Here is a 26,363-nt window from a genome sequence, read left to right as displayed (position 1 = left end):
CCCAAACCCCACATGGAACAGTAGATCCTCACCACACCCATATAGCACTGGGGGAAATTATATACACTATATACAGTATACAAAAGTATGTCACTATATAAATTACAATTAAAAAATGAAACAAAATACAACACCCTGAGTCTTTACATGAAATCAAATGTCATTCTGATAATTATTCACGCTTCAAATAGTGTTATCAACTCCACAAAGTGGTTCTGAGAGCACTGGTATTCAGCTATGAAGAAGCTAACATCCTCATGTCAATCTGAAAGTATCAACAGGCTAACAGGCTAACAAGACCATCTTACAAGACAAACTCTCATACACTGCAGATGATGATCCTACTCGGGTACAAGAGTAGGATAAAAAATAAAGTAAGGTTGGACCAACGATGGATTTCAACAGCTATCCAGTGTAATTGCTTGCTTTCACTCTTACACACTGCGCATGCGCAATCCCATAATGGCTTGCACACATTATTTATGTAATCGGCAGGATAGAACAGCAGCCTCTGGTAAGACAAGGGGTAGCGGCCTATGTATATTTGTAAACAACAGCTGGTGCGTGATATCTAAGGAAGTCTCAAAGTTTTGCTCACCTGAGGTATAGTATCTCATGATCAGCTATAGACCACACTATCTACCAAGAGAGTGTTCATCTATATTCTTCGTAGCTGTCTATTTACCACCACAAACTGATGCTGGCACTAAGACCGCCCTCAATGAGCTGGATATGGCCATAAGCAAACAGGAAAACGCTCATCCAGAAGCAACGCTCTTAGTGGCCGCAGACTTTAATGCAGGCAAACATTAATGCAGCAAACTTAAATCCGTTTTACCTAATATCTATCAGCCTACTAAATGTGCGACCAGAGGAAAGAAAACTCAAGACCACCTTTACTCCACACACAGAGGCACGTACAAAGCTTTTCCTCGCCCTCCATTTGGAAAATCTGACCATAATTCTATCCTCCTGTTTCCTGGTTACAAGCAAAAATGAAAGCAGGAAGCACCAGTGACTCGGGCAATAAAAAAGTGGTCAGATGAAGCAGATGCTAAGCTACAGGACTGTTTTGCTAGCACAGACTGGAATATGTTCCGGGATTCTTCCGATGGCATTGAGGAGTATGTACACCACATCAGTGACTGGCTTCATCAAAAAATGCATCGATGACGTCGTCCCCACAGTACGTACATACCCTAACCAGAAGCCATGTATTACAGGCAACATCCGCACTGAGCTAAAGGGTAGAACTGCCGCTTTCATGGAGCGGGACTCTAACCCGGAAGCTTATGAGAACTCCCGCTATGCCCTCTGACGAACCATCAAACAGGCAAAGCGCCAATACAGGACTAAGATCGAATCTTACTATACCGGCTCCAACGCTCGTCGGATGTGGCATGGCTTACAAGCTGTTACAGAGTAACAGGGAAGCACAGCCGTGAGCTGCCCAGTGACACAAGCATACCAGATGAGCTAAATTACTTCTATGCTCGCTTTGAGGTAAGTAACACTGAAACATGCATGAGATCATCAGCTGTTCAGAATGACTGTGTGATCACGCTCTCTGTAGCTAATGTGAGTAAGACCTTTAAACAGGTCTCACATTGTAATAACAACATGTTTCAAGCAGACCACCATAGTCCCTGTGCCCAAGAATACTAAAGCAACCTGCCTAAATGGCTACCTACCTGTAGCACTCACATCTTTAACCATGAAGTGCTTTGAAAGGCTCGTCATTGGCTCACATCAACACCATTATCCCGGAAACCATAGACCCACTCCAATTTGCAAAACGCCCCAACAGATCCACAGATAGCGCAATCTCTATTGCACTCCACACCTGGACAAAAGGAACACCTATGTGAGAATGCTATTCATTGACTACAGCTCAGCGTTCAACACCATAGTACCCTCAAGCTCATCACTAAGCTAAGGACCCTGGGATTAACCACCTCCCTCTGCAACTGGATCCTGGACTTCCTGACGGCCGCCCCCAGGTGGTAAGGGTAGGTAACAACACATCTGCCATGCTGATCCTCAACACGGGGGCCCCTCAGGGGTGCGTGCTCAGTCCCCTCCTGTACTCCCTGTTCACTAATGACTGCATGACCAGGCATGACTCCAACACCATCATTAAGTTTGCCGATGACACAACAGTGGTAGGCCTGATCACCGACAACAACGAGACAGCATATAGGGAGGAGGTCAGAGACGTGGCCGTGTGGTGCCAGGACAACAACCTCTCCCTCAACGTGATCAAGACAAAGGAGATGATTTTGGACTACAGGAAAAGGATGACCGAGCATGCCCCCATTCTCATCGACGGGGCTGTAGTGGAGCAGGTGGAGTGGTTTAAGTTCCTTGGTGTCCACATCACCAACAAACGAACATGGTCCAAGCACACCAAGACAGTCGAGAAGAGGGCACGACAAAACCTATTCCCACTCAGGAGACTGAAAAGATTTGGCATGGGCCAGTACATCTCTGGGGCCAAGCCTTCCAGAAACTCTATACCAGGCAACGTCAAAGGCCCTAAAAATAGTCAAAGACTCCATCCACCCAAGTCATAGGCTGTTCTCTCTGCTACCGCACGGTAAGCGGTACCGGAGCGCCAAGTCTAGGTCCAAGAGGCCTCTAAACAGCTTCTACCCCAAAGCCATAAGACTTCTGAACATCTAATCAAATGGCTACCTAGACTATTTGCATTGCCCCCCTTTTACACTGCTGCTACTCTCTGTTTATTGTCTATGCATAGCCACTTCAATAACTCTACCTACATGTACATATTACCTCAATTACCTTGACTAACCGGTTCCCCTGCACATTGACTCTTGTACTGGTACCCTCTGTATATAGCCTCGCTGTTGCTATTTTACTGCTGCTCTTTAATTATTTGTTCATTTTATTTCTTTTTTTAAATGTCTTTTTCTTAAAACTGCATTGTTGGTTAAGGGCTTGGAAGTAAGCATTTCACTGTAAGGGCTACACCTGTTGTATTCAGCAGATGTGACAAACACAATTTGATGCAATCTAGTGGATATAAAGGAATACAGCTATGTGCTTTAACCACCTGGCTACATTCTCCCCTGCTACAAAGTCAACGTCCTCGGTGACTTAGCACAAATTTCTAACTTGTCTTCCAGCTTCTCTGAAGAACACAGTACCCAGACTGGTTATAACCTGGTACAACACTTCGGGACTGAGTGAAATTGCATTATTACAAGCTGATTTAGGAGCGTTATACGGGTTTGATTGTACCCAAGCATTTGCACTGGTACTTCTGTGTGGAGCAGGAACGGGCACTTCACAGAATCATCTGCATGAACTGGCTCAGAAACATCTTGTTCCTCAGTAATATTTTCATGTTCCTCTCTATCTGAAAAATAACTGTCACTATCAGCGTTACCAATTGGTTCTGTGTTTCCCTCTCGAGTTACCTTTGGATAGGAGACACCACACTTTACATTACATTTTTAAAATTTAACCAGGTGAGTTAGTTAAGAACAAATTCTTATTTACAATGACAGCCTACACCATTCATACCCAGTGCTGGGCCGATTGTGCACCGCCCTATGGGACTCCCAATCAGAGTCGTTTGTGATACAGCCTGGATTTGAACCAAGTTGTCTGTAGTGATGCCTCTAGAACTGAGATGCAATGCCGTAGACCGCTGCACCACTCAGTAGCCCTAGAAAAGCTTCTCGAAAAGAAAAAAGCTTCTATTAAAGAAAACCCTCTGAGTTCTATTAGATAGATAGCACTGAATCCATGATATGGCAGAGGTTGAAAAGCCATAACACAAGTTTTCTCAACAACAGATTATGTCCAATAATATCAATGGCTGCACTGAAATCTAACAGTGGAGCTCCCCCAATCCTCTTATTATCAGTTTCTTTCAACCAATCATCAGTCATTTGTGTCAGTACAGGACATGTTGAGTGCCCTTCTCTATAAGCATGCTGAAAGTCTGTTGTTAATTTGTTTACAGAGAATTAGCATTGTATTTGGTCAAACACAATTCTTTCCAATAATTTGCTAAGAACTGTCAGCAAGCTGATAGGTCTGCTGTTAGAACCAGTGAAGGCCATGCACATAAGTTCCTTACTCTTTGCAAATGCAATGTATATTTATGTTTTGGTCACAGGTTGTAGAGTTGAAAATATGAATCGAGGTAGAAGGTAGAACATTTTCACAATTAAAGGAAGGGATTTCAGAGCTGTGGAAAGAAGTCCATGCAACTGTAAGTTATGTCATAGTTATGTTGACATATCATATTTTTCACAATATTTAATTTATTGCATACGATATCCTCCTAATGTTGTGTCCGGGCATATTCCAGAGACTTGCAGGTGAAGCGGCGGTCTCTCACACCGAGGAGGGGTTCCTTAAAAGAAACATCAGGATACCTTGAATCTTCATGAGGAAAACAAAGAGTATTTATTTATTTATTTTTTTTTTTTTACCTTTATTTAACCAGGCAAGTCAGTTAAGAACACATTCTTATTTTCAATGACGGCCTGGGAACAGTGGGTTAACTGCCTGTTCAGGGGCAGAACGACAGATTTGTACCATGTCAGCTCGGGGGTTTGAACTCACAACCTTCTGGTTACTAGTCCAACGCTCTAACCATCACTTTGTTCATATCACAATATTTATATTTATCTAATACTAATCACTAAGGAAAGGAATCCGTGACACCAATATACATTGCAGTATCAAGAACTTGGTCAGTGTTGCTCTGATGGTGGGTCCCTCTGACATGTATGTGTGTGTGTGTGTGCGTGCGTGTGTGTGTGTGTGTGTGCGTGTGCGTGCGTGTGTGTGCGTGCGTGTGTGCGTGCATGCGCGTGTGTGCGTACATACCTGTATGTATGTGTGTGTACCTACGTACGAGTGTGTGTCTCTGTATGTGTCATTCAGTGAACAGGCAGCGAAGCAGCTTCAGAAGAACAGGAAGCACATGCAGCAGAAGTTCAGTGTGAACGAGGACCGGAGAGCAGAGGCTAAGGAGGAGCTGTCCCAGATGGCTACGCTGCACCCCAATGCCAAGGTCAACTTGGAGGAGCTGGAGCAGAAGACCTTCATGGTGGATCAGAGGATGCGAGTATGTGTGAGAAGAGCCATGCACTTAGCTAGACATCCATGCACTCTAACCTGTAGTAAATCCATCCTAGATATAGAGGTGGCATATCCTTATTGACACGTCTAATGTTTAGATTCAGCGCTTTGACCATTAGATATTGCCGATCACATAATCTGCACTAGTTGTCAGTGAAATAAGCACATACTTTTAGAGATTCATCCATGCATGGAGACTCACTAACAAGTTGGGTTTGTGAAAGGAAAGGAGCACTTGAAGATAGACGTTCAGATAGATCCATGTACAATGATGGAATGGGCTTCTTTACTAGTGTTACTGTTGCAACACATCAGTATCTCCTCAGAAAGTGACTGAGAATCCTAAGAAAGACGAGCGAGATGAAAGCCCTGGCCATTCTGAAGGTAAATCTCTTCTGTCTGTTTTCTTTACAGTTTTGAGTTTCACGGGTTGGTTCTGTCGAGTATCTTTTTACTCTCAGGTGTGTTATAAAAACAGTGTGACATGAGACTGATATGATTCGTTGTGTAGAACAGTTTCTTCAGTTTTGAACTGTATTTCAGGATAAAAGAACAACTATTGAAGCAGAATTACACCAGGAGCAAACCAACACAGGAAACGCCAGATGGGAACTTCATAAGGAATTTGAGATAGGCGTTATCAGCTACAAAACAACTGGAAATTGAACCGGAAAAACTGAGAGGTAATCTAACGTTTTATGTTCAGTTTACTGTATTTCTATTTTACTGAGAGATGTTGAGTATTTCAAATTCAATTGCTTATTAATTTCTCTGTTTCAGAAAGTGTGAAGTTTAAGGGAGCAACTCAGTGATTCTCCTACAGAACACAACAACACTTCAGTTTGTCTGTAAAAGGAAGGGAACCTAAAACTTGCCCATCCAAATACAGTCAAGGTATGATAAAGGAAGGGTTTACACAGAGTCACCTACCACTGTGTTTCATTTTCAAAATAGTGAGAAATGTCATGGATAGCACAACACATACCATAACATCTATTACATCTAATAGACATGCATCATTTTCAAGTTATACGGTCATGTATTTTGAATCAGAAGGTGGGTGGGACTTGTTGAAAGTTATCGATGTTGAAATCAGGCTGCCAATTTTCATTGTGGCTCATGGTTCGTTCATTTCAATCTCATTTATCATTGATAGGAATTACACCAAGCTGTTACCGACGGGTTTAACCATGCCTTGAGTAGGATCGCAGACCTCAGTGCTAAGTCCAAAGAGTACAGAACAGGCTCTCACATGGAGGAAACAGCAGCCGCTATGCCAGATGTCATTGAAGAACTACAGTAAGAATCTCTCCTCTCTTCACAACCACCCTCTGTTCTGCCAATATAATATAATAGGCCTTCTACCCTATCTAGAGTATTTGGAATTTATTATCATTGTAAGCCTGTTGCACCAGAGACCCTGGAAAGCTTGAATGTATTAGTTTGATTCATGCTGTTCTCAGAGCGTGAAGCGTCACTATTAACTTTGAAGTCTTGGCTTTTCCATCATTGATATCGCCACAGGAATCAGCTTGACATTATTCCAAATCAATTGATTGCCGTTCACCTGTATTTCACATTTATCAGGTTCGTCTTTGATGCCGTAGAGTTTCAAAACCAAACAGCTGTGTTGATCATGAACACCTTGGAACGTGATATCACCAACTGTCAACAACGGATGGAGCCAACAGTGGAAACTCATATTACTCTGTTCACAACCAGACAGGAGAAAATGGAGGAAACCAAGGTAACTAAACACTGGGTCATTTGGTTGAATACAAGGTGGTTTGGTTTATGTTGTACTCACTGTATTTGACTTTAGTATCACTGTTAATCCTAATACAGAGCATTTAGCTGGAATTGTGGATTTTATCTCTTGAAACCATGTACAATTCTGATTCCCCTGAAATGTTGACTTGCCACTTGTTTTAACGGCAGGTAGGCTGAGTGCTTGAAACTAAAAATGTTTCGATTTCAAACATGCCCATTGGCATTTGTTTTCAGAGTGGTACTGTATATTGGTAACAAACACAAGAGAAAGTCTGAAAGGGTCTTCAGCTTATTGTGTAGTTATTTGTGGATTAGCGTCAGTAGAATTACTCACCACAATCCGTTGTGAGAAGACAACAACAGCAATTAAATTTACAAGCCAAGGCCAATCTTTTTATTTTATTTTATAGGAGTCACAAATAACTGATGAGTGGTTTTAGGTCTCTCCTGTATTGGTGAATCTTTCTTGGTTAGACATTTGCGGTTTCAGTTACCTGTATGTTAAAACATCATATTCATTTCAACAAAAGGCTATTATTTTCAACCTCACACCATTGACAGCACAGTGATAAAAACACCTTTTCATCATTCTAATATTTTTTGGTATTCACCTCAAAAAGAATATGAGTGGGGGAAAAAATACTAGATTTTCTGTCTTGTACATTATTGGATATTTAATTGCTTTGTTTTAAATCCTTATACATTGTAAGGATTTCATCTACAGCATGCAGGATAGGATGATCAGCCCAGCCAGGGCCTCGTGGCTGATGGGAGTCTCACATGGCTTATCTAATGTGAAATCGCCATGTGGTATAGAGTTTCATTAAACGGTGATCAAGAATGCATTAGTTCAAAACAAGAAAAGGCAATGGAGCTTAGGCCGCCATGCATCCGCGAGCGCAGCAACTTTTAAAGAAGTTGTTGGCGTGAGACAATTTAAGAATTAGGAAGTCTTCCTTATAGATACAAGTCCCATTAGCCTGATAAAAGGCAGTCATGCAAAAAGAGCTTTAGCCTTTTTCACTTGAAGAAATCAAATGGAAACAACAATAGACCTATAGTCCCTCTCACCAAATGAAAAGATCAAGAGTTAGAGAGAGAGCTACGTTATAAGGAAATGGGTTACTTTGATCATTAGGTTCAATATAAAGCACTCACATAATATCCACATTAGCGTAACATAATAAGCACACTAAGCATTTGGGAACCGCCGTGCGTGACTCAGAGAATGGCGCACACACTGTAATGGCTGGACACGTTTGAGATATGAAATTACACAGGAGAAAGATGCTGACCTCATATCCTTGGAAGGCCCTGGAGGTCACTATGGATGTTGACTGTTGGGATGTTAACTGTCAGGTAGAGCCAATTAGCATGGCTATCAGCTCAGAGGAGGAGTGTGTGTGTGTGTGTGTGTGTGTGTGTGTGTGTATGTGTGTGTGTTTTTGATGGCATGCTCATCGGGTTTCCTCAGCATCAACAAACATAATTCACCTCTGTTGCTTGTATATACTGTAGACACATTAACAAAGAGTAACACTGAGTCAGTTTAAATTCAATTAAATGGAATCAGCTTGTCTTGTTGTCCTGTAGGTAAGCTGGCTGCCATCTCCAGTCCCCAAACATTTCCGAAGCGTTTCCACCATCAATACAGTGTCGTCCTTCGTTAATTTAATCAAGCGGTTAGCTGACGTTCGACGTAGTCACTGTGGATAAAGTAAACAATGCAAACAAACCACAGACGCCATCAGTTTCTTATGGGCAATGAAGTGTAATTTGTTCAATTTACACTTCAGAAAACAGCACCCATCAGATGGGCTTTGTCAGTAGTGCTGCATGCCTTGCCTGCTGTAATTAAACCTGAAATCAATAGCAGGCATTTGTCATGTTTACGGCCCGTCTCTCTCCCTCTCTTTCTGCTGGGTTAAACTCATCACTTTAGTGCTGCTGCTGTTGTGTTTTACTGCAGAGACACACTTCATTATGTTCCTTCGTTCTGCAGGTACAGTATAGTACAGTGCAGTCGAGATAGGCACCAGGATACAGGGGGGGAGGAGCGGCGAGAAGAGGAAAGAGAGAGAGAGATTGTTATTTATTTGCTTGCTTGATTCCCCCGAATAGTGTCCAGTTTAATTGTCTGTGTTTGTCCCTGTGTGCCCTAGTTTGTAAGACTTACGAGTACACCGGTATACACTTACGAGCACATACAGAGACAGTCTCACAGACATGTACACTTTCCATCTCCTAAACAGCCTATGGCAAAATATGTTATTGGAAATCAATTGTAAGCTCGTCATAATGCTGAGTGTACAGTATTTCCTAAATACATAAATCCATGACTTCACTCCCAGGTCTATGGGATCATAAGAATGCGTATCTCTCCTGTCTGTAGGCCCAACCTGGGACAGTGATCCATATCTTTGATGACTTATATAGTATCTGACATCCAACGTGTACTGGTTTAAGTACAGTATAACTTCTGCTTCAGCATGTGTTGTTCTTTGGTAGAACTGTAGCAGCTCTCCTCCACTAGGGCTTGATGGAACCAACCACCATGATGGAACTCCTCAGGCATACTGTACTCACTTAGAAAACTGCAACCTGCCATGTCTCCCCAATACTCTCTGTGACCATTCTCATAAGCCCTGTCAACTGCTTGATGTGACAGGAAACCTTGTTATCAAGATATGTGAAACCTGGTTTAAAAAAAAGTATAACTGAACTTGTGTTTCTCTGTGTGTGTTGTAGGCTGACCTAAAGGTAGCCCTTAAAGAGAAGGTTGAGTTGGCCCGTGAGTACAGAGAACTTAAGAATGCCTTCATGATCGCCAAGCGGGAGGCTGTGTGTGTGTTTGACAAAAGGAACCAAACAGAGGCTTTTTTTAATGACCATTGAATCATACATTTAAATCATGATATGATAAGATATGAAATTACACTCACTGGCCAGTTTATTAGGTACACTCATCTAGTACCAGGTCGGACCACTCTTTTGCCTGAATTCTTCGGGTCATAGATTCTACAAGTCGGAAATGGTCCACAGGGATGTTTTATCCATGCTGACGCGATGGCATCACACAGTTACTGCAAACTGGATGGCGGTACACCACCGCCACCAGCCTGTACGGTTGACACCAAGCAGGATGGGTCCATGATGCAACAGGAACCAGGATTCGTCCTACCAGGCAATGTTTTTCCACTCCTCAATGTCCACTGGAGCCGCTTCGTCTTGTTTTTAGCTGATAGGAGTGGAACCTGGTATGGTCATCTGCTGCAATAGCCCATCCGTGACAAGGATTGAAGAGTTGTGCATTCCAAAATGCCGTATTGCACACCACATATGTACTGCGCCTTCATTTGTCTGTTTGTTAGCTTGCACGATTCTTGCCATTCTCCTTCAACCTCTCTCATCAACGAGCTGTTTTCGGAGCCCTAGACAATGTCATGCTTGAAAAGCCCAGGAGGACTGCCGTTTATGAGATACTGGATCCGGCGTGCCTGGCACCGACGATCATACCATGCTCAAAGTAGCTTAGGTCACTTGTTTTGCCCATTCTAATGCTCAATCTATCAGTAACTGAATGCCTCGATGCCTGTCTGCCTGCATTATATTTCAAGCCAAGTGACTCACTGTCTGTAGGAGCGATCCATTTTTGTGATTGGGGTGGTATACCTAATTAACTGGGCGTTAAGTGTATATTATATTCAGTTTGCCAGTTGATTGGATTGTTTCTTTGCATGGTCAGTTATTTTCGGATGGTTTTAGTTGGGCAACCACTGAGGAGGTTACTGCAGTAATCTGATCTTAATGCGATAACTTTAGTGTAGGAGGATTATGGATGTGATATAGTAGTATTTCTGCCAAGGGGGAGTTGAGAGAGGCGATGGGTGGATGGAATTCATGCAAACGCATAAAGACTAAGTTCACTATGCAGTCTTGAATGGGTCTCTGAATAAGGATGCATCCGAAATCGCACCCTATTCCCTTTATAGTGCACTACTTTTTCACCAGGGCCCATAGGGCTCTAGTCTGAAGTAGTGCACTATAAAGGGAATAGGGTGCTATTTCGGATGCCTCCTTAGTCTTTATGCGTTTGCATGAATTGTCTTTCAAGGTGTTCCAAGGTGACATGTTTCATTATGTTTATGTTACACATTAGCTTCTGTTCACTAGGTGGTCAATGGGAGAGAGAACCATAGCAAGCACAGGTAAAGAATAGGAAAAGAGAATGCACTTGCAATGCTAATACTCCCAAAGGTTTTAAATGAGAAACTACAGAACAACTTATACTCCCAAAGGTATTGAATAGTTGTGAGACTACAGAATCGTTTTGGTCTTTATGGTCCGGGACGCAATTTAACTTTGATCTTGAGAGGAATTGCAGATGACAACCATATTCTATAGCCTAACCAGGAAATAAAACATGCACTGCCCGGCACTGCACTGGCAATAAGCAATAGACATGATTTGTTTCCCAAAATGACTAATACCTTTACTTGAGCAATTCGTCATCTGACTGCATGAATGTTATCAAGTGAGAAATGCATGCAGAAATAAAATCCTGTGGACAGGATTCTCCACGCTCATGATCAAAGCCTGATTTTCTTTTACTCTGGATTCAGCCTCCCTCAACCATTTCTGTTTGTTTCAAACTCTAGACAGGTTTAGAATAGCACCACCGTCCCAGCATTCACGTTCTCTACCCAAATTAAGCTTGATAATATGCCTGTAATTTACTTAAATTGACTATCATTATAGAATAGACAATGTTTCTCAGTGTTGTTTTTTAAAATCTCATCTAGACTTATTAATGTGTTTACCTAGGTAACCAAAATCTCAAATTTTCTCATTAAAAATACAAAACAGATTTAAGGTAATGTAATGAATTGTTGGTTTTTGATTGATTTGCTGATTTTCATATCCCTCTGCCAATCTCATTTCTATCAGTTGCCATTCTCAATACACAATGTGACACGTTTTTTTCTCCATAGTAGCTGGCTAACAGAGAAGAAAGACTAGTTGCCAAGGACACAGCACACTGGTGGGATCATATCATGGCAGACATTGTTTGACAGCCCATAGCAATACTGTGTACAGGAATGACATGGCTCCCTCCAAACATGTTACAAGTTCTCAGTTGTTTGAAGAGCCGGTAAAATGTTAGATATTCAGCAGAGGGAGCCAATAGAAGCTCTGACTCATCAAACCATGGTTTTACAGGCATTGGCCTGTTATAATACAAACACATGTAGCACCATGGTAATAAGACATTGTACTCACACAGATACCTCACCCGTTGTTAAGACACCGTACGCATTCTGAATGTAGGCATTTGTAATTAGTTGACATAAATAGTAAGTTCATGTTAGCTTTGGGTAAATTTTTTGAATCACCTGCAAATAGCTAAATGCTTCAATGCTCCAACCAAACACTTTTCCTCAAGTGTTAACCTAAAAATGGTTTGTGTTATTTCTCCTCCAATAGGATCAGTTACTTTATGGTTCATGTAAGTGTCCTCTTATCACTGCATTTAAGCATTGTTTTGTTTATGTGGATGGAGTTCTCTGCACAGGTTTTTAACAGGGTACGCCATAAAGAGCATTCCTGTTATTGTCTTTCCTTCAGCAGTTGATGGCTGAGCTAATTTGCTTTAGTTTCTCTATGCACTGGGGAACACATTGCCAAGCAATGATAAGCTTTGTAGGGAGAGAAGAGAAATGGAGGGAGGAAGAAAAAGCAATGGCATCTATCAGAATTGAAAGAAACCATTTTGCTTGAAACTGTGTTCAAATAATAAAGCGAGCAGCATGTCTTTCCAATAGACTAGGAATAATTTCTAGTTTCGGTGGGGGGTTCATGACTGTGTGTATGTGTAAAATATGTCTTGAGGGGATTGGTATAAAGTTAAACTGGGTGAAGTAGAAATATTTTACTCATCAGCTTTGCAGTCACAGAGTTTGCCTCGGCTAGAACAAAACTGCTGAAGCATTTAGAGAAAATTAACCCCCCATCCTGGCAGCCAGATGTGACTGGATTCTGATGACTGCACACGAGTGAGCAGAGAAACCAAGAGACTGTGAAATTCCTGTCAGGCCCGTGTACTGCAGAATGGGCTATTGACTGCGTTCTCTATTCCCCTCCATCATTCTTCTTGAACACTGCCATTAATTTCCTCTCCTGCCTTACCAATTCCTTTTTCTCTCTTTTCCTTTCCTTTCCCTTCCCTCTTTCCTTCTTTCTCCCTGTCTCCCCCACCCTCCTAGCTTTCTTTGTTGCAGAAGAGGATGCACAGAGCTGTGGTGAAATACTTCAGACAACGCAGCCTCTACAGCCTGGCTGAACTGGCCCGCTTCCAGAACCTCTCTAACGAGAACAACCAGAAAATAAAAACCATCCAGGTATGTATGTGTTCCATAGAACTTCTTTCCCGTGTGGATCCACACCCAGACAACATTATAACCATTCAGTTTAATGGGTTTTTCTTAAATTCTTCAATCTGCCTGCCTAGTCCTACAGTATATTTAAAGGGTTGGGAAGATCCATGGGTTGAGTCGATGTTTTAATTGAATGGGAGTATAATCATTTCTAACGGTATAATAACTTCATATAATGCTGAGCATGTGTGGCCTCCCACATCTAAAAACACGGCGAGCTGAGCGTCATGCCTTCATTTGCAAGGAACTAACCAGTGCACTAACCCACAGTAAAACATTCACCGGTCACCGTGGCCCTCTGTGGTGTCATCACACTAGAGTTAAAGACGCCGCCGCCATACATCCAGTCGTCACAACGCCAGCACAGTGACGTGATTGATGATGTGTCGGCGAGAGCGCCAATGGCATGCGGTGACCCGGTGTCTGAGGCTAGCTCTGTCTCCTCTCCAGATAACTATATCTATACATTCACACCATTAGGTCACCTATTTATTCACTACATTACATTTGGCTGTGTAGCTAGCCTACCTTCTGTTTTTTATTGTGTATAGGCTACGTTATGCGTTTACCTCATTTCTCATTCAGGCGTTGGCTGTGTTGGGTGTTACTGCTGGGATACCTATCTATGGTAATACCCCAAGCTACCTTTCTCAAAAAGAGTAGGCACGTATTCTGAATCTGCAGGATTGCATGGAGAAGTGGAGATCTTCGATTACTGGATAATGGGTGTGGCTAATATGTGGTGGGATGTGAGAGGAGGTCAAAGCAGACAGAAGGAGAGTGATGAATCTTTATCAAATGTCCTGTCCTGTAGCACCCTCACCGACCGTCATACTGTAGCAGGTAGGTGCCATTCAACCATGGAACCATTCACATTTTCTCATAGCCATTATATATTTTATGCAGAGGTGTTTACAGTTAGCATTGTTTCCTTCCCCTTGCTCTCCCGGTGTGACAATCAGCCATGTCGATCGGCTGTTCCCAATCTAGCACTACTATTACCTAGGTCACAGTCCCACAGACCTAGACAATACAAGTATTGCGATTAAAATATAATTCAACTGATTTGATTCAATCAGACTTATTCCCAGATAGAATTGATCTCATTCAACATAATTTCAGACCCTCTGTCTCTCTTCTTCTCTACACAGTGAGCAATAACACGTTTAGTGATGATTTTCCTCTCCATCCATTCCTTCCCCATTTTTATTGACAACATGCTTTTTGATGGGTCTTGTCCAGCCAGACATTACAGCCAGTCAGTCATTCAGAGAGGAAGGGTGCAGTCATGTCTCCCAGGCCTAGCCCCGAGGAGCAGAGGGGAGGCTGAGGAGAGGCCCAAGGCAGCTGAACACAGAGCAGAGCAGAGGGGAGAGCAGAGCAGGGAGGAGTGGAGCATGGAGGATGAGGAAAAGGAGGAGGGGAGGAGGGAGGAGCTATCAGGGAGCTGCAGAGTGTGAAGGACAAAAGAGCTGGTGTATTGAAGCGCAGCGCACCGTCACCCGTCACAGCCCAGCACAGGGTCCCTCCGAGCAGAGCAGAGCAGCTCCCCACTTTAAACCCCCAACCCGGCTCCTCCAGACGAGAGCAGAGTTTTACTACGCACTACGCACAGCTTAGACTCAGGGTCCTTACTAAGAGTAATGCACAATTTAACAGAGTCCCCTTAGAATAGTCCACACTAACAAAGAGACATGCCGTAAGCAATGCATACTTGTAACACAAAGACCCTATGAGAAGTGTACACTTTAAAACCAAATTCCCTCAGAGAAGCACATGCTTTGTGCCCAAAACATCCTTCCACAGGAGTTTTCAAACTTTTCTTTCCCAGGGACCCCCCGCCCACGCATATCAGCGACCCAGGGACCCCCCGCCCATGCATATCAGCGACCCAGGGACCCCCCGCCCACGCATATCAGCGACCCAGGGACCCCCGCCCACGCATATCAGCGACCCAGGGACCCCCCGCCCACGCATATCAGCGACCCAGGGACCCCCCGCCCACGCATATCAGCGACCCAGGGACCCCTGCCCACGCATATCAGCGACCCAGGGACCCCCGCCCACGCATATCAGCGACCCAGGACCCCCGCCCACGCATATCAGCGACCCAGGGACCCCCCGCCCACGCATATCAGCGAACCAGGGACCCCCCCGCCCACGCATATCAGCGACCCAGGGACCTACATCGAATGTTAGCTAACAATAAATAAATAGTGTCTTGTCTTATCATCAGGTGAATAATAATGGCAAGTAAATTAATAGATTTTCTAGACAGTTTTATTATCCTGACCTCCCCACAGTCAATTGGAAGAGGAGTGTAAAACTAACATAGAAAGGTCAAGGTATCTTGGTAGAGAAAATGTTGCTGTTCAACAAATGATTCAATTGTACTGAGAGAACATTTAGCCGTTTTGAAGCAAATTTCCGGCAATTCTACAGTTTGGCAATTTCCTGCAATTCTATGCATTGTGCTATCGCTAATGCTGTGTTCCTCTGCTCAAACTTTAGAACAAAATCTATGGGCATGTGCCCTGTATGCTGTTTTCTTCTCTCTTCTCTCGATTCTCCCTGATTGTCAAGCTTTTATTTGATTGTTAGTTCTCAAAGATGAAATTATTTAAAAATATACACTGCCTTCGGAAAGTATTCACACCCCTTGACTTTTTCCACATTTTGTTACGTTACAGCCGTATTCTAAAATGGATTATATATACACTACCATTCAAAAGTTTGGGGTCACTTAGAAATGTCCTTGTTTTTTAAAAGAAAAACAAATTTTATGTCCATTAAAATAAATCAAATCAAATGTATTTATATAGCCCTTTGTACATCAGCTGATATCTCAAAGTCCTGCAATGCAGGTGTAGAAAAACATAGCCTGGCTAGGAAAAACTCCCTAGAAAGGCCAAAACCTAGGAAGAAACCTAGAGAGGAACCAGGCTATGTGGGGTGGCCAGTCCTCTTCTGGCTGTGCCGGGTGGAGATTATAACAGAACATGGCCAAGATGTTCAAATGTTCATAAATGACCAGCATGGTCAAATAATAACAAGGCAGAACAGTTGAAACTGGAGCAGCAGCACAGTCAGGTGGACCGGGGACAGCAAGGAGTCATCATGTCAGGTAGTCCTGGGGCACGGTCCTAGGGCTCAGGTCCTCCGAGAGAGAGAAAGAAAGAGAGAATTAGAGAGAGCATATGTGGGGTGGCCCGTCCTCTTCTGGCTGTGCCGGGTGGAGATTATAACATAACATGGCCAAGATGTTCAAATGTTCATAAATGACCAGCATGGTCGAATAATAGTAAGGCAGAACAGTTGAAACTGGAGCAGCAGCATGGCCAGGTGGACTGGGGACAGCAAGGAGTCATCATGTCAGGTAGTCCTGGGGCATGGTCCTAGGGCTCAGGTCAGTTGAAACTGGAGCAGCAGCATGGCCAGGTGGACTGGGGACAGCAAGGAGTCATCATGTCAGGTAGTCCTGGGGCATGGTCCTAGGGCTCAGGTCCTCCGAGAGAGAGAAAGAAAGAAGGAGAGAATTAGAGAACGCACACTTAGATTCACACAGGACACCGAATAGGACAGGAGAAGTACTCCAGATATAACAAACTGACCCTAGCCCCCCGACACAAACTACTGCAGCATAAATACTGGAGGCTGAGACAGGAGGGGACAGGAGACACTGTGGCCCCATCCGAGGACACCCCCGGACAGGGCCAAACAGGAAGAATATAACCCCACCCACTTTGCCAAAGCACAGCCCCCACACCACTAGAGTGTATAACAACAAATTGATCAGAAATACAGTGTAGACATTGTTAATGTTGTAAATGACTATTGCAGCTGGAAACGGCTGATTTTCAGTGAAATTTCTACATAGGCATACAGAGGCCCATTATCAGCAACCATCACTCCTGTGTTCCAATGGCATGTTGTGTTAGCTAATCCAAGTTGATCATTTTAAAAGGCTAATTGATCATTAGAAAACCCTTTTGAAATTATGTCTTCTTGCTCAATAGTGCACCGGGGCCTTCCACTCCTCTTTCTATTCTGGTTATAGCCAGTTTGCGCTGTTCTGTGAAGGGAGTAGTACACAGCATTGTACGAGATCTTCATTTTCTTGGCAATTTCTATCATGGAATAGCCTTCATTTCTCAGAACAAGAATAGACTGACAAGTTTCATAAGAAAGTTCTTTGTTTCTGGCCATTTTGAGCCTGTAATCGAACCCACAAATGCTGATGCTCCAGATATTCAACTAGTCTAAAGAAGGCCAGTTTTATTGCTTCTTTAATCAGAACAACCGTTTTCAACTAAAGTAACAGATATGGACTCATGTAGTAACCCCCCCCCAAAATTTAAGTAGCCACCCTTTGCCTTGATTACAGCTTTGCACACGCTTGGCATTCTCTCAACCAGCTTCATGCAGTAGTCACCTGGAATGCATTTCAATTAACAGTTCAGTTGTGTTGTGACAAGGTAAGGTAAAAGAGAAAGTCCATATTATGGCAAGAACAGTTCAAATAAGTAAAGAGAAATGACAGTCCATCATTACGTCAAGACATGGAAGGGCAGTCAATCCGGAAAGCAGGCTCAAAAACCATTAAGCGTTATGATGAAACTGGCTCTCATGAGGACCGCCACAGGAAAGAAAGACCCAGATTTACCTCTGCTGCAGAGGAAAAGTTCATTAGCATTAACTGCACCTCAGATTGCAGCCCAAATAAATGCTTCACAGAGTTCAAGTATCAGACACATCTCAACATACACTGCAGAGGAGACTGCGTGAATCAGGCCTTCATGGTCGAATTGCTGCAAAGAAACCACTACTAAAGGACACCGATAATAAGAAGAGACTTGCTTGGGCCAAGAAACACAAGCAATGGACATTAAACTGGTGTAAATCTGTCCTTTGGTCTGATGAGTCCAAATTTGAGATTTTTACTTACTTACTTACTGACTTCATTGTCCCCGTGGGGAAATTCTGTCATGTACACATTCAAAGTGGCGTTTAAATACAAAACACGATTGACAAAACAACTTTCATAACAGTTACGCACGAATTAATAGAATAATAGTAAGAAATAAGAAATAAAACATTGAAACAAATATTAAATAATCTTTTTTTTAAAGAAAAAAAGACTAGCCTGCTGGCCTTACGGGGTCAATGGGAACATTCGCCCGAGCTATTTAGGAGGGATATCACACCTGGTACAAATGATTGTCTCGTTCTATTTTTCCTGCTGAGGGGTGCCCTATACTTGCACCCAGAGGGGAGTAATTCAAAGTCCAGGTACAGGGGGTGGCTTGGGTCTAAAATTATTTTGTGAGCCCTACGGAGGGCCCTGACCTTAAAGATCTCATCCAGGCCTGTCTGGTTGACTCCAAGTACCTTGCTTGCGGTGGTAATAATCCTTCTCAGCATGTTTCTCTGGCTGACAGCGGCATTGCCAAACCAACAAACAATACAAAAAGTTAAAATACTCTCAATAAAGGATTTGTAAAACAGAGTCAATATAGTACAGTCTATATTAAAAGAACCCAACTTTTTTTGGTTCCATCCACCGTGTCTTAGTGAGATGCAGAGTAGGTGAGGGATGATGTCCGTATTTGTGGTTCCCACCATGAAGCATGGAGAAGGAGGTGTGATGCTGTGGGGGTGCTTGCGCTTAGTGGGACTATTGTTTGTTTTTCAACAGGACAATGTCCCAAAACACACCTCCAGGGTATGTAAGGGCTATTTGACCAAGAAGGAGAATGATGGAGTGCTGATGACCTGGCCTCCACAATCACCAGACCTCAACCCAATTGAGATGGTTTGGGATGAGTAAAGTAAAGAAGCCAATAAGTGCTCAGCATATGTGGGAACTCCTTCAAGACTGTTGGAAAAGCTTTCCAGATGATGCTGGTTGAGAGAGTGCCAAATGTGTGCAAAGCTGTCACAAGGCAAAGGGTGACTACCATGAAGAGTGTATAATATAAAATATATTTTGATTTGTTTAACACTTTTTTGGTTACTACATGAATCCGTTTGTGTTATTTCATAGTTTTGATGTCTTCACTATTATTATACAATGTAGAAAATAGTAGAAATAAAGAAAAACCCCCGAATGAGTAGTTACAGTTGAAGTCGGAAGTTTACATACACCTCACCTTTAATACATTTAAACTATTAAAAAAATCCCTGTCTTAGGTCAGTTAAGATCACCACTTTATTTTAACAATGTGAAATGTCAGAATAATAGTAGAGAGAATGATTTATTTCAGATTTTTTTTCTTCCATCACATTCCCAGTGGGTCAGAAGTTTACATACACTCAATTAGTATTTGGTAGCATTGCCTTTAAATTGTTTAACTTGGGTCAAACGTTTCAGGTAGCCTTCCACAGGCTTCCCACAATAAGTTGGGCGAATTTTGGCCCATTCCTCCTGAACGAGCTGGTGTAACTGAATCAGGTTTGTAGGCCTCCTTGCACGCACACGCTTTTTCAGTTCTGCCCACAAGTTTTCTATATTGATTGAGATCAGGGCGTTGTGATGGCCACTCCAATACATTGACTTTGTGGTCCTTAGGCCATTTCGCCACAGTTTTGGAAGTATGCTTGGGGTCATTGTCCATTTGGAAGACCCATTTGCGACCAAGCTTTAACTTCCTGAATGATGTCTTGAGATGTTGCTTCAATATATCCACATATTTTTCCCTCCCTCATGAAGCCATCTATTTTGTGAAGTGCACCAGTCCCTCCTGCAGCAAAGCATCCCCACAACATGATGCTGCCACCCCTGTGCTTCACAGTTAGGATGGTGTTCTTCGGCTTGCAAGCCTCAGCCTTTTCCCTCCAAACATAATGATGGTCATTATGGCCAAACAGTTCTATTTTTGTTTCATCAGACCAGAGGACATTTCTCCAAAAAGTACGATCTTTGTCCCCATAAGCAGTTGCAAACCGTAGTCTGCCTTTTTTATGGCGGTTTTGGAGCAGTGGCTTCTTCCTTGCTGAGCTGCCTTTCAAGTTATGTCGATATAGAACTTGTTTTACTGTGGATATAGATACTTTTGTAACTGTTTTCTCCAGTATCTTCACAAGGTCCTTTGCTGTTGTTCAGGGATTGATTTGCACTTTTCACACCAAAGTACTTTCATCTCTAGGAGACAGAATGCGTCTCCTTCCTGAGTGATATGACAGCTGCGTGGTCCAATGGTGTTTGTACTATTGTTTGTACAGATGAACGTGGTACCTTCAGGCATTTGGAAATTGCTCCCAAGGATGAATCAGACTTGTGGAGGTCTACAATTTATTTTCTGAGGTCTTGGCTGATTTCTTTTTGATTTTCCCTGCATGCAAAAAGGCAGTGAGTTGGAAGGTAGGCCTTGAAATACATCCACAGGTACACCTCCAATTGACTCAAATTATTAGAAGCTTCTAAAGCCATGACATCATTTTCTGGAATTTTCCAAGCTGTTTAAAGGCACAGTCATCTTAAGTGTATGTAAACCACTGACCAACTGGATTTGTGATACAGTGAATTATAAGTTAAATAATCTGTCTGTAAACAATTGTTGGTAAAATTATTGTGTCATGCACAAAGTAGATGTCCTAACCAACTTGCCAAAACTATAGTTCGTTAACAAGAAATTTGTGAAGTGGTTGAAAAACGAGTTTTAATGACTCCAACCTAAGTGTATGTAAACTTCCGACTTCAAATGTAGGTTAAATTAAGTTAAAATAAAGTAGAAATAAAAAAGGATATATATATATTCCTGACTGACATTGCTCGTTCTGATAGTCCTTCATTTTTATTTTATCTTTTTGGATTATGTGAGTATTGTTTAGTATTGCTATGTTTTATTACTGCACTGTTGGAGATTTTAGAAAATACAAGTATTTCGCTGCACATGTGATAACATCTGCAAATCTGTGTATGCAACCAATAAACTTGGATTTTATTTTGATTCTCAACTGTATTTCAATCCCAAAAATTACCACTTAGGTGGCCTGCCTAAGAATTTTCTTCCCAGAAAAAAAACCCTCCAATGACTGTAATGTCCTCCATATTAAAGGGATTGTTCGAGATTTTGGCAATGAAGCCATTTATATACTTGCCAAGAGTTGAATGGACACGAACAGCTAGCATGTGAACAGTTCCTCTAGACCTCCAGTAATTGCGCTAACGCTAGTTAGCATTGGCTCATGAAACTACCTCTAACTTCCTTCATACTGGGCACAGAGACATAATAATGGTATCCACGATGATATTCTGTTGCAGCTAGCGATATTCCTAAAATTATTATTTTTAACAAGAAATATATATATTTATTTTGTATATATATTTTAATCGCAGGCCGGCCTTATGAACCATTATTGAAAACTGCACAATACAGATTGTGATGGCCTCACAGACAAGGAGGCAGTGGACGGTGGGTTGGGGAACCCGGGGAGTGTGGGATGGTGGGCGTGTGGGTGCGTTTGTGTGTGGTGGAGGCTCTGTCATCCTGTAACACTGCTGCCAGAACTGGCAGTTGAGTTTTTGTGTTCTGCCAGTTTTCACCAGGGATGGCATAATTGACAATGGTTAACAGCGGCAAGGCTCACAGTGCAGAGTGCTTGTTGAATGGCCAGTAATGATAGCAGCAGACGAGCACTAGCCCCGGTCTCCAGAGACAGTAATCCAAAAATCCTGTTTCTGATATAATTGTTAGTCAGAGAATGTCTGCATGGCTAGGCCGGTTCAGATTCCCAAGCTGGTTGACAGTGCCAGGCAGTTTAATAGACAAACTGGATTCTGAGGTTTTTAAAACAGAGGCGCACTGAACCTTTACCACGATTCAACCAGGAGCCTCTCTCTCTTGTTCTCATTATTGCTCTCTCCTTCAAGACGCTGGGTGTAACCTACTCTCACTATCTCTAGACAGCCTGATGAGCAAACAGCAAGTAGTGAAACAGATAGACCGAGAACCGAAAGAGTATCAAATCAACACTAGAGTTATCTGTATGTCTGTGTCTGTCGCCAAAACGGCTGCTTCTCTCCTCTCTAGCCTCCTCGACTCAACGTCATCCATCGACTGTCGTCACTCTGTTTTCTTAATTAGCTGGTATTCATTGACTCTGTTTGCTCCCTCATTCAAACAGGAGGAGTTGTCAGAAGCAATCCAGCGCGTCTCTGCTTTCCTTCAGTCAGTGGCAGATGACTCAACTACAGTAACAGTGATCATGCTGCGACAATAGAGACAGCAGCAGAGAACAAACAAGCGGGTCCGGATGCCATTGGATTGAACAAGAAGAAGATTCCTACAGTTCAAATAACAGTGTAATTGGACATTCACCTGGTCCCAGACAACTTACTTACCCCAGCACGCTTCACTAATTCACTATGCTCCCTCTCTCTCTCTTACCAGCAGCAGATCCATAACAATGAAACAGGTGACTTTCATGCTGCTGTCAGGACTGATCTAATTTTAGCTGGGTGAATGATTGCAATTGGCTTTGCCTCATCAGATAATTAATCTATGTCACCATTAATTGGAAAAGAGAATAATTACAGGCAGTGTTGACAGAAACTCTACGCTTCTCCAGATTTCGAGATCTAATTACGACTACTAAAACCCTCCGTGACCTTAACTAGCACTTAGTACATCACCTCGACCACCCTGACCAATGCCGAAGCAAAAAAACTTCCTCTCAGTAGACATTAAGCCCTGTTTTTGTTGTTTCATTTTTTTCTCCCTCTCCCCTTTTCTCTCTCACTCTGTGCTCTCCTCGAAAGCTGTCTCCCTCAATCACTTTTCAATGTTCAATCTTCATTTTGTGGAAGTTTAGCATTTTCAATGAGCTGGATATGAATGATTAATGAATAAATTTAAATGCTTCATTTTGTCCATGGATCATTAGTTAAGTCCTTTGTGTGAAGGACCTGAAAAAAGGAGTAAAAATTATTGAGACATTAGCCTGGAGCAATCTAGGGGTAAATAGTGTGCACATTATAAAATAATGTTGTGTAGCGGGTGCAGTATCCTACTGGCTTTCTAACTGAAGAACCCCCAGGTAACGCTGCTTTCAATTTAGGCTGAATCCCACATAGTATTTATTTGTAGGAGAAAATGTATTATTTCATCATGCATGTTCCCATTGCTTTATATGCCTACTAATGATGTGGCACATTAATATTTATTACGTTTAGATTTTTCTGTTTGATAAAATTTGTGATACAAATATTGTACGACAACATTGTTTATATTAGATTATTGTGATGATACAATTTCAAACTATGGCGGAAATGAGCTATTGGGCTATGGAGATGGCCATTGGATTTATGTATGATATTTTCTCACCAAGATGTTCTTGAACTCAACTCAAGAACTAGTGACAGTGTCACTCAGCCAGGTGATGGATACTGTTGGTCCATTCAGGTATGCTGTCTTCTGGTTCGCTGTGTGGTTGATAGAGACGTTGTTTGTTTGTTGATGGCACCGAAGCCTCTGTCCCCTCCCTGCCTGCCAGCCAGGACAGAGGGGGGCAGTATGAAACAACAAGCTGAGAGGGAGACATTGACATCACCATTGACTTTAGCAAGACAAGCTCCATTTCTTCCTTAGCATGTCCACGTTCATGCTTTGTCATAGAATAGCATCTTAAAGTGTGTGTTCAATTTGATCATTTGGTCTTTTTAAATATAAAGACAGATAGAGTTAAAGTTAAAGGCCCAGTGCAGTCAAAATGTGATTTTCCTGTGTTTTATTTATTTCCACACTGAGGTTGGAATAATACTGTGAAATTGTGAAAATGATGATAATGCCCTTTTGGTGTTTGAAAAGACTTCCTGAAATGTCAGCCTGTTTTGATGGGACGGAGTTCTGACCTGTCTGGTGACATCACCAGAAGGTAAATTAGTTAATAGACCAATAAGAAATGGAGTTCCAAACCTCTGCCAATAACAGCTAGTCTTCAGTTTCCTCTCCCCAATCAGACCACTCCCAGAAACCTCTGGCAAGATTCTTGCTTAAGAAATTGCTCTTTGCTCCTTTGTTTCTTTTGACAATTTTAATTGAAAACAATCAGAGTAATGAGAATGGTGCCGGAGGAAATGGCTGCAGTTTTATGGGCTTCTAACCAATTATGCTATTTTGTGTGTTTCTTCACATTGTTTGTAACTTATTTTGTACATATTGTTTCTGCCACCGTCTCTTGTGACTGAAAAGAGCTTCTGGATATCAGAACAGCGATTACTCACCTCGAACTGGACAAAGATTTTTCTTTAACGAGTCGGACGCGAAGGATTTACTGCTGTCACCGGACCAGGCCCAATTCCCCTTCATCGCATGAAGAAGAGACGCCGATACAGGGGACACAGGTCCGGGTGCCTTGTAAGAATAGTCGGCAAGCGGGTAACCCGCCTCTACCATCCGTCCTATTGGCCAACGTGCAATCATTGGAGAATAAACTGGATTAGCTCCATTCAAGACCATCCTACCAATGGGACATTAAATACTGCAATATCTTGTGTTTCCCTGAGTCGTGGCTGAACGACGACATGGATGATATACAGCCGGCTGGGTTTTCCGTGCATCAGCAAGATAGAACAATTGGTGGAGGTCTGTGTCTATTTGTCAATAACAGCTGGTGTGCCAAATCTAATATTAAGGAAGTTTCAAGGTTTTTCTCACCTAAGGTAGAGTATCTCATGATAAGCTGTAGACCACAATATTTACCAAGAGAGTTTTCATCTATATTTTTCGTAGCTGTCTATTTACCACCACAAACTCCTGCTGGCACTAAGACCGCACTCAATGAGCTGTATAAGACCATAAGCAAACAAAAATGCTCATTCAGAGGCAGCACTCCTAGTGGCCGGGGACTTTAATGCAGGGAAACTTCAATCCGTTTTACTTTGTTTCTACCAGCATGTTACATGTGCAACCAGAGGGAAAAAATTAGACCACCTTTACTCCACACACAGAGATGGGTACAAAGCTCTCCCTAGAACTCCATTTGGCAAATCTGACCATAATTCTATCCTCCTGATTCATGCTTACAAACAAAAACGAGAGCAGGAAGTACCAGTGACTCGCTTAATACGGACATGGTCAGATGACGCAGATGCTAAGCTACAGGACTGTTTCGCTAGCAGAGACTAGAATATGTTTGGGTATTAATCCAATGGCATTGAGGAGTTTACCACATCAGTCACCGGCTTTATCAATAAGTTCATCGATGACGTCGTTCCACAGTGACTGTACGTACATACCCAAACCAGAAGCCATGATTTACAGGCAACATCCGCACTGAGCTAAAGGGTAGAGCTGCCACTTTCAAGGAGCAGGATTCTAACCCAGACACTTCTAAGAACTCCCGCTATGGTCACCGACAAACCATCAAACAGACAAAGTGTCAATACAGGACAAAGATTGAATCCTACTACACTGGCTCCGACTCTCATCGGATGTGACAGGGCTTACAAACGATTACGGACTACAAAGGGAAGCTCAGCTGCGAGCTGCCCAGTGACACAAGCCTAACAGATTAGTTAAATTACTTCTATGTGTGCTTCGAGGCAAGGAACACTGAAGCATGGATGAGAGCAACAGCTGTTCCGGATGACTGTGTGATCATGCTCTCCGTAGCCAATGTGAGGAAGACCTTCAAACAGGTCAACATTCACAAGGCTGCAGGGCCAGATGGATTACCAGGACATGTACTCCGAGCATGCGTTGACCAACTGGCAAGTATCTGCACTGACATTTTCAACCTGTCCCTGACTGAGTCTGTAATACCTACATGTTTCAGGCAGACCACCATAGTCCCTGTACCCAAGAACACCAAGGCAACCTGCCTAAATGACTACTGACCCGTAGCACTCACGTCTGTAGACATGAAGTGCTTTGAAAGGCTGGTGATGATTCACATCAACACCATCATCCCTAAAACCCTAAACCCACTCTAATTTGCATACCGCCCCAAAAGATCCACAGATGATGCAACCTCTATTGCACTCCACACTGCCCTTTCTCTCCTGGACATAAGGAACACCTATGTGAGAATGCTATT

At 42.6% G+C, this 26,363-nt stretch overlaps 1 long non-coding RNA gene across 2 annotated transcripts in view; it reads left to right on the top strand.

The window, feature by feature from the left end:
• LOC118395127 (uncharacterized) overlaps positions 1-23,522 on the top strand; it is a 28,658-nt gene extending 5,136 nt beyond the window's left edge. The window contains exons 7-17 of one of the 2 annotated variants that reach the window (XR_004827902.2): positions 4,148-4,243; positions 4,343-4,436; positions 4,924-5,107; positions 5,437-5,505; positions 5,665-5,804; positions 5,902-6,015; positions 6,278-6,420; positions 6,709-6,868; positions 13,155-13,289; positions 14,010-14,168; positions 14,568-15,048. This is a non-coding gene — a long non-coding RNA (uncharacterized LOC118395127). Of the gene's footprint in view, positions 1-4,147; positions 4,244-4,342; positions 4,437-4,923; positions 5,108-5,436; positions 5,506-5,664; positions 5,805-5,901; positions 6,016-6,277; positions 6,421-6,708; positions 6,869-13,154; positions 13,290-14,009; positions 14,169-14,567; positions 15,049-22,451 lie in introns of those variants that run through there. The other variant, XR_004827903.2, reaches the window with a different exon arrangement.
• The last annotated feature ends 2,841 nt before the right edge of the window (positions 23,523-26,363 follow it).

This window comes from Oncorhynchus keta, chromosome 15 (assembly GCF_023373465.1).
Source record: "Oncorhynchus keta strain PuntledgeMale-10-30-2019 chromosome 15, Oket_V2, whole genome shotgun sequence".
NCBI lineage: Eukaryota > Metazoa > Chordata > Actinopteri > Salmoniformes > Salmonidae > Oncorhynchus > Oncorhynchus keta.
This window is presented reverse-complemented; position numbering and strand designations above follow the sequence as displayed.